At 44.7% G+C, this 13,153-nt stretch overlaps 1 protein-coding gene across 1 annotated transcript in view; it reads left to right on the forward strand.

Annotated features, from left to right (window-relative positions):
* LOC138770477 (scavenger receptor cysteine-rich type 1 protein M130-like) overlaps positions 1-13,153 on the forward strand; it is a 222,460-nt gene that overhangs the window by 82,177 nt on the left and 127,130 nt on the right. The gene's annotated exons all lie outside the window — the stretch shown is intronic.

The raw sequence follows: 13,153 nt of genomic DNA on the forward strand, positions 1-13,153 counted from the left end.
TAAAGTTTGGCCTTAAAATCTCTTTTTCATCCTCCCCAGGGGAAAGATTCGTATGCACCGATCTATCATCAGACCAAGACAAACACACGGCTCTTCTGGCTGAGGTTCATTCCCTTCTAGACAAAGGAGTACTAATCCCAGTTCCCAGGGAGCAAAGGGGAGTGGGGTTCTACTCTACTTTGTTTCTTGTGAAAAAGCCCAATGGTTCTTATAGGACTATAATTAATCTCAAACCACTTAACAGGGCCCTTACATATCAGAGGTTCCGAATGGAATCAATATCTTCAGCCATTCTGAATCTCTCAGAGAACTGCTTCATGACCACCATCGATCTCAGAGATGCTTATTACCATATTCCTATGCACCCTGACCATTACAGATTTCTGAGAGTGGCAGTAAATATGAGCTCAGAGATTTCACACTTCCAATTTACAGCCATGCCGTTTGGGATTTCCCAGGCTCCTAGAGCATTTACCAAAGTAATGGCAGAAGTCATGGCACATGTTAGGGAAAGAAATATCATCATTATCCCCTACCTTGATGACTTTCTAATTGTTAACAGTTCTCAAGTTGCTCTGGAGGCAGATATTAGGTTCATAGAGTCAGCCTTTTTCTCTCTAGGATGAGAAGTCAATGAGGAAAAAATCCAATAAAGCACCTAGTCAGCGGTGTAAGTTCCTTGGGATCCTCCTAGACTCTAGGGTTCAGAAGTCCTTTCTCCCAGAGAATAAGATTATCCAGGTCCAAACGAGAATCAGACATCTCTCTGCTAACCCCCTTACTACTATGAGATCAGCCATGTCATTGCTAGGACTACTAACATCTTGTATCCAGGCAGTACCGTGGGCACAATATCATACCAGAAGGCTCCAGTATCAAATTCTGTCTGAATGGGATGGAGTAACTGATTCCCTAGATTTCCCTCTCCTTCTATCTCAACAGACTATAAGATCCCTGCCTGGTGGGAGCAGCGGGAACATCTCGACAAAGGTCTTCCATGGAATATTACAGAAGTGAAGACCATCACAACAGATGCCAGTCCTTCTGGATGGGGGGCTCATACGGGGCCCCTTCTTCTACAAGGAGTATGGAGCCCGGAGGAAGCAAGAGAATCCCAGAACGTACAAGAGTTAAGAGCCGTTTTTCTCTCTTTAATACAGGCGCTACCAGAGCTTCAAGGGAAAAATGTAAGGGTGCTGTCAGACAATGCGGCGGTAGTAGCCTACCTCAATCATCAGGGGGGAACCAGGTCACCCGACTTGATGAGGATCACGCACCACATCTTCAGGTTAGCAGAACCCCATTTTCTCTCCCTGACAGCGCTACACCTGAAAGGAGTGAACAATGTGACAGCGGACTTTCTCAGCAGAAACAGATTAAAGCAGGGAGAGTGGGAGTTATCCCAAGAAACTTTTCATCAAATCTGCAGGCTCTGGGGGACCCCAAAGACAGACCTATTTGCCACAAGGACAAACAGGAAGGTACGAGAATTTTATTCCCTGTCTCAGGAGGACAACCCCACGGCCATAGATGCCCTAGCACAGAACTGGGGAAGCAATCTCCTTTACGTCTTTCCACCAATCAGACAGGTCTAAGACAAAGCAGATGCCATTCTAATTGCACCCTTCTGGCCCAGAAGGGTGTGGTTGGCCTGGTTGAGGAGATTATCGATAACAGACCCCTGGGTTCTACCAGAGAGACGGGATCTCCTTCACCAGGGACCAGTGCTTCACCTGACAGCGCAGAACCTTCACTTGACAGCTTGGCGTGTGAGAGGCAGCTTTTGATTGACAGAGGACTATCTCCTCAAGTTATATCCATACTCTTGGCCAGCCGCAAAAGGGTGACATCCGCAATCTACCTGAGAACTTGGAAGGCCTTTTGTAGCTATGTGAATCAGCCGATCAATGTGATTGCTCCTCCTAATATTCCACTTATTCTGGACTTTCTTCAGGAGGGTCTTAACAAGAACTTGAGACCAAGCACTATAAAAGTTCAGGTGTCATCCCTTAGTGCACTATTTGATTTCAGACTGGCAGAACATCCATGGGTCAAGAGATTCACAAGAACTGCCGCTAGACTGGCTCCCAGTATAAAAACCAGAGTTCCTCCATGGGACTTAAATGTAGTACTGTCAGGACTGACCATTTCTCCATTTGAACCAATGTTAGAGTTACCAATTAACCCCTTAGCGACCCATGACGTATCTGATACATCATGGTGCCGCGGGGGGTGTTCAGAGCGGGGTCCCGCCGGGACCCCGCTCTGAACGGCGCTGATCCCGGCTGACACGTGCAGCCGGGCAGTGCCTCTGTTAGCCGGCGCGGGTCCCGTTGCCGTGCCGGCTAATTAAGCACTTCAATGCAGCTGTCACACCTGACAGCTGCATTGAAGTGCTTTATGCACACTATCCCTGGTGTCTAGTGGGTCGGATCTCCCCCCCGCGATGCGATCGCGGGGGGGAGATCTGTTCTTCTGGCCGGGCCGGGCCTCAGCGTCGGAATGACCCAGGCCATAGCAATCTATGACCAATCTAATCGATCTTTGCTGTGTATATACAAGCCCCCCAGGGGGGCTTCTAGTCCATGTAAAAAAAAAAAGTAAAAAAGTGTTTTTATTAATAAAAAATCCCCTCCCCTAATAAAAGTCCAAATCACCCCCCTTTTCCCATTTTATAAATATAAATTAATAAATAAACAAATAAATAAACATATTTAGTATCGACGCACACGTAATCGCCCGAACTATTAATTAATCTCATTCTTGATCACGCACGGTAAACAGCGTCAGCGCAAAAAAAATTCCAAAGTGCAAAATTGCACATTTTTGGTCGCATCAAATCCAGAAAAAATTTAATAAAAAGTGATCAAAAAGTCGTATATGCGCAATCAAGGTACCGATAGAAACAACACATCATGGCGCAATAAATGACACCTGACACAGCCCCATAGACCAAAGGATAAAAGCGCTATAAGCCTGGGAATGGAGCGGTTTTAAGGAACGTGTATTTGTTAACAATGTTTTGATTTTTTTCAAAGCCAATAGATACAATAAAAGTGATACATGTTATATATCGTTGTAATCGTAACGACTTGAGGAACATGCATAACAAGTCAGTTTTACCATAGGGCGAACGGCGTAAATGCAAAACTCCCCGAAATCAAAACAAATTCGTTTTTGTTTTCAATTTGACAGCGCAAATGATTTTTTCCCGGTTTCGCAGCATATTTTATGGAAAAATAATGCCAGTCATTGCAAAGTACAATTGGTTTCGCAAAAAATAAGTGCTCATATAAGTCTCTCGGTGATAAAATGCAAGCGCTATGGACTTTTAAACATAAAATGGAAAAAGCAAAAGCGCAAAAACGAAAATTGGCTTTGACCTTAAGGGGTTAAGATACTATCCTGGAAACTCGCCTTTCTGCTTGCTATCACTTCCACCAGAAGGGTTAGTGAAATCAGGGCCTTCTCTATTATCCCTCCTTACATGACGATTAGGGACGACAGAGTTATCTTATCTCCTGACCCTGCCTTTCTCCCCAAGGTTGTGTCCAACTTCCACAGGTCCCGGGAGGTAGTTCTTCCCTCATTCTGTAATAATCCATCTAATGAGAGAGAAGCAGCCTTTCATACACTAGATGTTAGACGTATCGTATTACACTATCTTGACGTGACTAGAGACTGGAGACAGACGGACAATCTCCTCATATCCTTTCAGGGGAAGAACAGGGGTAAGGCAGCTACCTCTCAGACCATAGCCAGATGGGTGAAACAGGCCATTGGGGAATGCTATAAATCCAGTGGGAGGGATATCCCTGTAGGGTTTGGGGCACACTCCACCAGATCAGTAGCCACTTCCTGGGCAGAGAGGGCGTCTGTCCCACTAGAACAAATCTGTAGGACCGCTACTTGGAGTACTCCACACACCTTTTTTAAACATTATAGACTACAACTGTCCTCAACGGAGGATTTGACGTTTGGTTGAAGAGTGCTTCACACAGTAGTCTCTCCCTAGGCGGGGAAAAATTCCTAGTCTAATCTCCAGGGGTGCAGTCATAGGGCGAGAAGAGAAAACAAGAATTACTAACCGGAAATGTCTTTTCTTTGAGCCCATGACGGCACCCCGCCTAATACCCGCCCTCTAAAAGATCGGACATACCTTGACAGAGTTAATGTATATACTTTATTTAAAAAAAAAAAAAAAATATATATATATATATATATATATATATATATATATATATATATAATATGACACAGATATGCATACTGTTTTTTCTATGGAAAGGAGATATTAAGTCCATTGAAGAATTCACCTGCCATATCAACAGCAATACATGGGGCATTACTTTGACTCTGAATCATTTGAATGTCCAGATTGAGTTTCTAGACTTGATGATTAGTCATAAAGAAGGACATATTATAACATCTACCTTCTTTAAGGAGGTTGACTCCAACAGCTACCTCTCTTTCAACAGCGGCCACCTGAAGAAGTGGAAAACGAATATTCCCTACAGTCAATATAAAATAATACGCAAAAACTGTACAGAGAAGGAGACATTTAAGAAGCAGGCAGGTATTCCAAAAAAGCGTTTTTTTATCTAAAGGATACCCTAAGAAATTACTACACAACGCGTATCAGAGAACATGTGAGTTGACCCAAGAAGAATGTTTAAAGAAAAAAGAGGAAGTACCTGATGACCAACAGAAGACTAGAATTAATTTCATTACTCTACTCGTTACAACAAGTCACATAGAGATATCAAGAAGATCCTCCACAAGCACTGGTATCTACTGAAATTAGATCCATATATAGGTCCAACATTGCCAAAGGAACCACTGATCACCTACAGGAAGGCATCAACCATTAAAAATCTCATTGCCTCAAGAAGAGACGACCAACAAAATCGAGGCAGGTGTTTCAAAATGTGGTAATCCGAGATGCCTATGTTGTTGTTCCGTTGAGACGGGCACTACGGTATTCCAGAGTAAGAAAACAGGGCAGGTCTTTTCCATCAAACAAAAATTGAACTGTAAGTCATGCTATGTGATCTACGTGCTGGAGTGCCCTTGTGGCCTCCAGTATGTAGGCCGAACAACACAACCATTGCACTGCTGTCTCAATGGCCATAGACTGAACATCAAAAAGGGTTTCCTGAAACACGGGGTATCCAGGCATTACTTTGAACAGCACAATTCAGATCCAACATTTTTGAAGATCTGTCCTATTGATCAGATCAATGCTGGAGCTAGCAATCGCTTCGATCAACTTATTAAACGAGAAATGAATTGGATCTACAGACTGCAGACTTTACAACCTTCAGGGCTTAATGAAGTGACTGAACTAATAGTGTAATCTGGCTTTAGGAATAAATGTTTGCAACATCATATAATAACATCAGGCACATTTATAAGACAACATATGGTCTTTTATCTGATCTATATTCGATTATGATATCCAACTGAAGCCTTGACCTTCGTTTTAGAGATGGTTCTTTGTTTTGCTGTTATAGTAACATAACTTCAGAATGAGCCCAATAATCTTATCTATTGACTACTGTAACATCTAATGTAATCAAGGACCCTGATGTGAAGATAAATACTTTAATATTGCAACATGTGGTATTGAGACGGGGAGTTTTTTCCTTATTGTCAAGAAAATGTCTATCCAGGGGGAAATTTCCCTAATGGTAAGAAGAAGTCATGTCCATAGCGGGAATTGAACACATGTACTTGGCTCCCCAACAGTGTCCTCCTGTGTGAGGAGCTACAGCCTTACGCTGTTCAATGGGGAAGATTTCTCTAAACCTATACCTACAGTTATAGTCAGTCTAGAACTCCAGCAGAGTTCATATACTAATATGTTGCAGTAATGGTGTTGATACCTTATAGTAATAGCCAGGGGCGTAGCTAAAATGTCATGGGCCCTGGTGCAAAACTTTAATTTGGGGACCCCCCTTGACCGGTGACGCCATACCACTCCAAACCTACATATCCCCCTAACACCCTCACTCCACGCTGCCATTGCATAATACTACTGGACTGTTACTGCATAAAATCTACTATATAACATTCTCCCTCAGCAGTGACAGCTGGATTCTGCAGACTTTTTAAGTGATACATTCAGTAACTCACAGGGGGCGTTGTCTCTTCTTGTGACCTTTTTGCAAGTCGGAGTTCTTCAATCTTCCTTTTCTTCTCCTTCTTGCCCGGCCATCATGAAAACGTCTTCAGCCATGACTCGTCTCCACAGGATCTGGCAGAAAAACATTTTAGGCTCCTCGCCACAACATTGTCCTCATCTCTACAAAAACTCTCCATGTGTACTGCGTCACACAGTATCAGTGCCCCTCTGTGCCCTCATGTAAGTAATTATGCTTAATATGTCCCTCCAAATAATAATAGACAAGCCCCTTATGTGCTCCCATATAGTTTGTAGGTCCCCTCTGTGCATCCCCCCTGTAAGTAGTCCCCTGGTAGTTGCCCCCCCCCCCCCCCCAGTAAATTGGTATGCTCCATGTAGGCAGTTCCTCCCCTCCAAAAGGGGTAATTGTGCCCCCATGTCTCATGACCCCTGGCTGTAAGACCCCTCACCCTAACCATGCTAACCTGGTGGATATTTCCCCTCATGTAGGTAAAAAAAAAAAATAATACATACTCACCAGGCTCTGCAGTCCTCAGGCATTCCTTCTTCCTCCCTAGTGAGATGAAGGTGTGCCGCGCGTGGCATCGGTAGGCAGAGCATCCACTCTATGACCACGAACTAAGGGTATGGGCCCGGCAGAGGATGGCACTAGCACACAGACAGACAGCCCACCACAGACATATGCACACAGCACAGACCCACCCCACACACAGAACACAGCACACAAGCCCACCACACACCCAGGACACAGCACACAAGCCCACCACACACCCAGGACACATCACACAAGCCCACCACACACCCAGGACACAGCACACAAGCCCACCACACACCCAGGACACAGCACACAAGCCCACCACACACCCAGGACACATCACACAAGCCCACCACACACCCAGGACACAGCACACAAGCCCACCACACACCCAGGACACAGCACACAAGCCCACCACACACCCAGGACACATCACACAAGCCAAGGCCCACAACACACCCAGAACACATCACACAAGCCCACCACACACCCAGGACACATCACACAAGCCCACCACACACCCAGGACACATCACACAAGCCCACCACACACCCAGGACACAGCACACAAGCCCACCACACACCCAGGACACATCACACAAGCCCACCACACACCCAGGACACATCACACAAGCCCAGGCCCACCACACACCCAGGACACAGCACACAAGCCCACCACACACCCAGGACACAGCACAGGCATACCACACACAGCACTATACACACAGAACTTACAGAACGGCACCACAGAGACAGAGGGGCACGACGTGAACGGGCAGGACACAGACTTCACTTGGCTCCGGTGACCGGCCAGTATGTTCGCATAGTTGCCATCAGTCACTGGTAAGCCCCGCCCCCGTCGCGGTAAGCACCGCCCCCTGCGCCCACCGCGGCGCTAACTACACAGGGCCAGAGGAGGAGAGACACCATGGACAACTGGAAATATGGTAAGAGACTGACCCATTATACTTACCATATTTCCTGTTGTCCATGGCGTCTCTCCTCCTCTGGCCCTGTGTACTCTGCTGGATAGTTAGCCCCGCGGTGGGCGCCGGGGGAGGGTTTTACCGCAATGGGGGCGGGGCTTACCCGGGACTGATGTGTGTGGGCAGAGAACGGGTGGGGTACGGACCAAGAACGCATAGATGCCGGCTGTAACTGCTTGCATCCATGGGTCTGTGTGACCCATGAATGCAAGCAGCTTCGGGGACATAGCAAGGTGGCATGGGGGGCCCAGCCGGTCCCCCCTGGCTGGCGGGCCGGGTTGCTACTGCGACCGTTGTGACCTTTGTAGCTACGCCACTAGTAATAACAACCCAATCATTTGTGATAATAGTTTTAACTTCTTTTATAACTATGTGTATATCTTTATTATAATCAGCATTTGAATCTTCTCTTATTAATATAAGCTTTTAGAAAGATTTTAGTATAGAAATTAGAAAAACATTTCTATGGAGCACAGGGGTTGAGAACCCAGGGTGGTGGCAGCTCTTATATGCCAGAGCTCCGCCACTTACCTCAAGACCACCTAGCCTTATACATTTTAACCATAGAAACCACTAATGTTGTTTTAATAGGACTTCAGTCTGATTAGCAGATGGGAAGTGATGTTGTGATGACACCTGGGAACAGGGAAACCCTTCCGGGTCAATCATTTTAGTTTATCTATAAATGCTAGTGTGTAATGTACCTAATTATGCCTGATGAAGAGGGTTGTTAACCCTTGAAACGTTTAGCAATAAAGAACACATCTGGTTGGCAAGAACACTGAAAATCTCTGCCTCTTGATTGAAGTGGAGTGACTGTGCCTGGAGGTTTGAGCGCCAAGGAATCCACCATTGTTGCAAGGTCATTTGGATCTTTATTCTGTTTGTCTGTCTGTCTTGTATTTGTGTTCCACCTAGCCAGTGCAGGGACTTCCGCCCAGTTGCTCGCTGCCATCTTAGGGCAGATTGTGGCAAGTAGGCAGGGACAGTGGGCTGGGTTCAGTGTCAGGGCTCACTATCTTGTCTTGTCCCTGCTGTCGGGTTCCTGACACTGGACTTATCTTTATTCGGTTTCCTCTGTGCTAAATTGCTGTGTAGCGGTGTATGGAGACTGAACTGAGACAGAAGTGCAATTGGTGGCAAGAGAGAACTTCTGAAATGTAGGGGAAAATTCCCAACTGTGTGGCTGAATAATTGTGCTGCTCCTCTGCCTAAGTGATTGTATGATATTACAAAAAGCACAGATCATAGTAATGTATGAATACATTTGACACCTCTCTAATAAAGTGATTCTCTGTAGGAGTGTCTGTAGGAATTATGAGTATTTCTTAAGTGATACTACTGTAATGCCTCTCCAACAAAGGAACCCTCTGCAGGTGTATTTGGAGAAATTATGAGTATTTCTTAGGTGATACTACCGTATTGACTTTTAGCCATACTAACATACAAACAAGAGCCAATATGTCCCTAACAAATCGTCTTTCTCTGGGGAGAAAGTAAAGCCACAAGCAAAATATATAAATTCTTCTTCCCTAGTCAAGAGCCAGGGAAGTTGCGCAGTGTAAGAACAGATCTGAAAGAAGGAGAAGATCTGATTACCTTATGCAGCCCTTCTATGGTTTCTAGTGGGGTGGATCGCTCCTCCAGGACGTTGTCCCGGAGGAGCGATCCACACGTCCGGCTTGGGCCGGGTCTACGCCGTAATAGCGCCAATCCCGGCTTGGCACTCGATTGCTTCCCCCTTTTCCCATGTTATAAATAAAAATAAATAAATAAACATGTTTGGTATTGCCGCGTGCGTAATAGCCCAAACTATTAATTTATCTTATTCCTGATCTAAACGCAGCAAGCGCCAAAAAAATCACATAGTGCAAAATTGTGCATTTTTGGTCGCATCAAATCCAGAAAAATTGTAATAAAAAGCGATCAAAAAGTTGCATATGCATAGTCAAGGTACCGATAGAAAGAACACATCATGGCGCAAAAAATGACACCTAACACAGCCCCATAGACCAAAGGAAAAAGCGCTATAAGCCTGGGAATGGAGCCATTTTAAGGAACATATATTTGTTAACAATGGTTTGAATTTTTTTCAAGCCATCACATAATATAAAAGTTATACATGTTACATATCGTTGTAATTGTAACGACTTAGGTAACATATATAACATGTCAGTTTTACCCCAGGGCGAACGGCGTAAAAACAAAAACCCTCCAAATAAAAGAAATGCCTTTTTTTTACGTTGAATTTTCTCCTGCTTTTGCAGTGTACTTTATGAAAAAATTCGGCCTTTCATTGCAAAGTGTAATTAGTGGCGCAAAAAAAAAGGGCTCATGTGGGTTTCTAGGTGAAAAAACGCAAGTGCTATGGCCTTTTAAGCACGAGGAGGAAAAAACGAAAACACAAAAATTTTAATTGCCCCGGTCCTCTAAGGGTTAATAATAGTTTTTATAACGTAACTTTCCAATCTATGTTTTGGACCTGCGCCCGATACAGCCTCAAGGAGGAGTGGAGGAATTTTTGTCTTTGTGTGATGTGGCCAGACACGTCCTACACATAAAGGGTGTCTTGTTAAAAAAAAAATTAAGTAGAGCAGAATGCCAAATCTTGCCTCACTACAATTAGAATGTAACAGCAAAAAGGTAAAAAAAGGACTTGACACAGTTTTTTTTTTATTAAGTAGCGCAGAGCATCAAAACTACTATTAGGCTATGTTCAGACATTGGCCATGATTATTATGAAAAGATACGTTACCTTGCCATGTATGGGATCCAGGCCGAAGGGTATACACATAGTATACGCTCTGGCAGGGACCCCTAGTGGTGCCGCAAACAACTGACATGTCAGTTTTCTGCAGCCGCTATTCATTGAATAGCGGCTGCAGAAGGCTCTATCAGTGCACACTGTGGAGCGAGCGGCTCAGGCCGCTTGCTTCATTGTGTACTGTGGGGAGTTCTGATGCGGACACGCAGGGATGTGCCTGCATCAGAACTCTGCGGCTGCAAAGATAATCTGGCCAATACTGCAGTACCAGCCCGCATGATCTTTTCAAAAACCGTCCGTTACGTGACCTGGCTGGGTCACGGAATGGCCGGTTTCTTACAATTTTACGATATTTGAACATAGCATTAGAATGTAACAACAAATAGGTCAATAAAAAGGCCTATTCTAAAAATAATTTAAAAAAAAATCCTAGAAATTTTTTGTGCAAATATCACCTTTCACGTATGGCAGCAGCATGGACATGAGTTCTTTTTAAATTATTATTAGTAGCAGAGAGTGCCAAAACTTGCACCGCTACAATAAGAATGTAATAGCAAATAGATCTGGAGAACCTATTCTGGAGAATTATCAGCTGCCTGCCTGTCCAAGTAAATGATGTGCTGGTAGGCAGCCTATTCACTGGACAGAACTATATGCTTTGCTGTGTAGAAGCCCTGAAAAGGGCTTTTGGGATCCTGTCTGAATACAACTACTTAAAATCCTCACTGTCCCTACTCCAAGATCTCTCCCTCGGCTTGTCCTGCAACAACTAGAATGTAGGAGCAAACAGATGAACTAAAGCCTATTCTTCACAGTGAGCAGCTACCCTCCTGTCTGTGAGAATAAGCTGAAGATGTTCTGGTAGCCAGCCTATTCAAAGAAAATTTGTAGAAATATACTGTGTTGTGCATTGTACATTCCTAAGAAGGGCTTTTGGGGTCTTTTCTACCTACAATCAGCAAAATCCTCACTGTCCCTACTCCAGGATTTCTCCCTCACTACCTTCAAGATGGCCTCTAGTGACCAAACAGGAAACATAGTTATCCCCAATTTTTTTTTTACTGCATTTTCGGTCGGATGCTTGAAAACATGTTTTTTGAATAGTGTAGTTTCCGATCAAACAGCTACTCGATCAAGTACTACTCGCTCACCTCTAGTGTAGAGTAGGGATGAGCGAACTTTTGAAAAGTTTGGTTCGGTTCGATCCGGCGAATTTTCGTGAAGTTCGGATTCATACAAACCGAACCTAAAACGTACCTTGCTATAACGGCTGAATAATTGCAGCTACAATAGTGGGAGTCTGATAGGGTATAGTTTTGTTTAGTTGCAGTTGCTATTACAATGAGACACAAAGGACATAGGACACAAAGTTCCTTGGACCCAGTAGGGTGGAAAACAGACATTTGACAGTGGAACCAGCAGCAGTAATAGTACTGTATTGGACCCAGTATGGTTGAGAACAGACAATTGATGGAGGAGGAGGCAGTAGCACTTGATTGCACTTAGCCCAGTATGATTGAAAAGAGACAATTGGAGGAGGCGGCACCACTTGATCGCATGCAGCCCAGTATGATTGAGAACAGACTATTTGAGGAGGAGGAGGAGGAGGAGGAGGAGGCAGTACCTGATTGCTCCCAGGCCAGTATGGTTGAGAACAGACAATTGACGGAGGAGGAGGAGGATGATCAGCCTTGGAGTGGTGGCCTGGGAATCCTCGCTGATGTCGTTGTTCAGCACACTTTTCAGAAAACAGAAGAGTGGGATGATGTTGTTGATGCCTGCTCACAGAGTCGCGCCCTCAAAAGGGATCAACAATTGGCAGGGAATGTTCGAAGAAACCTGTGCACTATGAGGTTTATCAAGTGCCATACAAGGTGTATGTCTCAGCCCTCCCCGCTGCACTGCAGAGATAATGTTCCTCCTTTTGTGGGCTACAACACTTCCCACCGTTAATTGACTTGGGCTCAGCCATTCATATATTTCCTTCTCCTCCTTGATGGTCCGGAGGAGCTCCTGCCCACTGTGGCTCCGTTCACCCAGGCTGACAAAATGGAGGACAGCCTGAGAGCGCCGGGCCTGACATTGTTGGTAAGACACCGGGGCAGGTTGGACTGCAGTCAAAGCGGTGGATGGTTGCAAGCTGGTGGAGGCAGAACTGGCCCCCTAAAGCACCGAGGAGGTGACAGTGGCAAGAATGGGCTAACTTTCTGGTGGTCTTCTGGGGGAATGTTGACCCAATGGGCAGTAACAGACATGTACTGCCCTTGCCCATAATTAAAGGACCAGACATCAGCACTGGGGTGCACGGTCTTGGACACCAAGAATCCCAGTGAGTCGCCAACATTTTTCATCACAACTGTGCAGTGATGGTACAGCTGATGGGAATTTTTTTTGGACAGTTAAAAAAAAAAAAAAAAAAAACTTTTTTGTTGTGGCTATTTTTTTAACCTTTATTGTAAAGATGTAAACTGAGATTTTCACTTAATAAATTCGATCAGCTTGAACACTGAAGTTGCTTTCATGTGTCTTGGTTGATACTCACAGACAGCTGTCACATTACATTTTTGACTAGGCAGCACCCAGCATATCTGAGGAGACTAATTTAAGGTCTCACCCTAACAGGGATGAGGTCACACATCTTGATATTCACAGAAAACCAGGATACAAGGGATTATAGGAGTAATAATCCCTTGTATCCTGGTCTGTTCTGCGATTTTATTTGTT

Source organism: Dendropsophus ebraccatus, chromosome 13 (assembly GCF_027789765.1).
Source record: "Dendropsophus ebraccatus isolate aDenEbr1 chromosome 13, aDenEbr1.pat, whole genome shotgun sequence".
Classification (NCBI taxonomy): domain Eukaryota; kingdom Metazoa; phylum Chordata; class Amphibia; order Anura; family Hylidae; genus Dendropsophus; species Dendropsophus ebraccatus.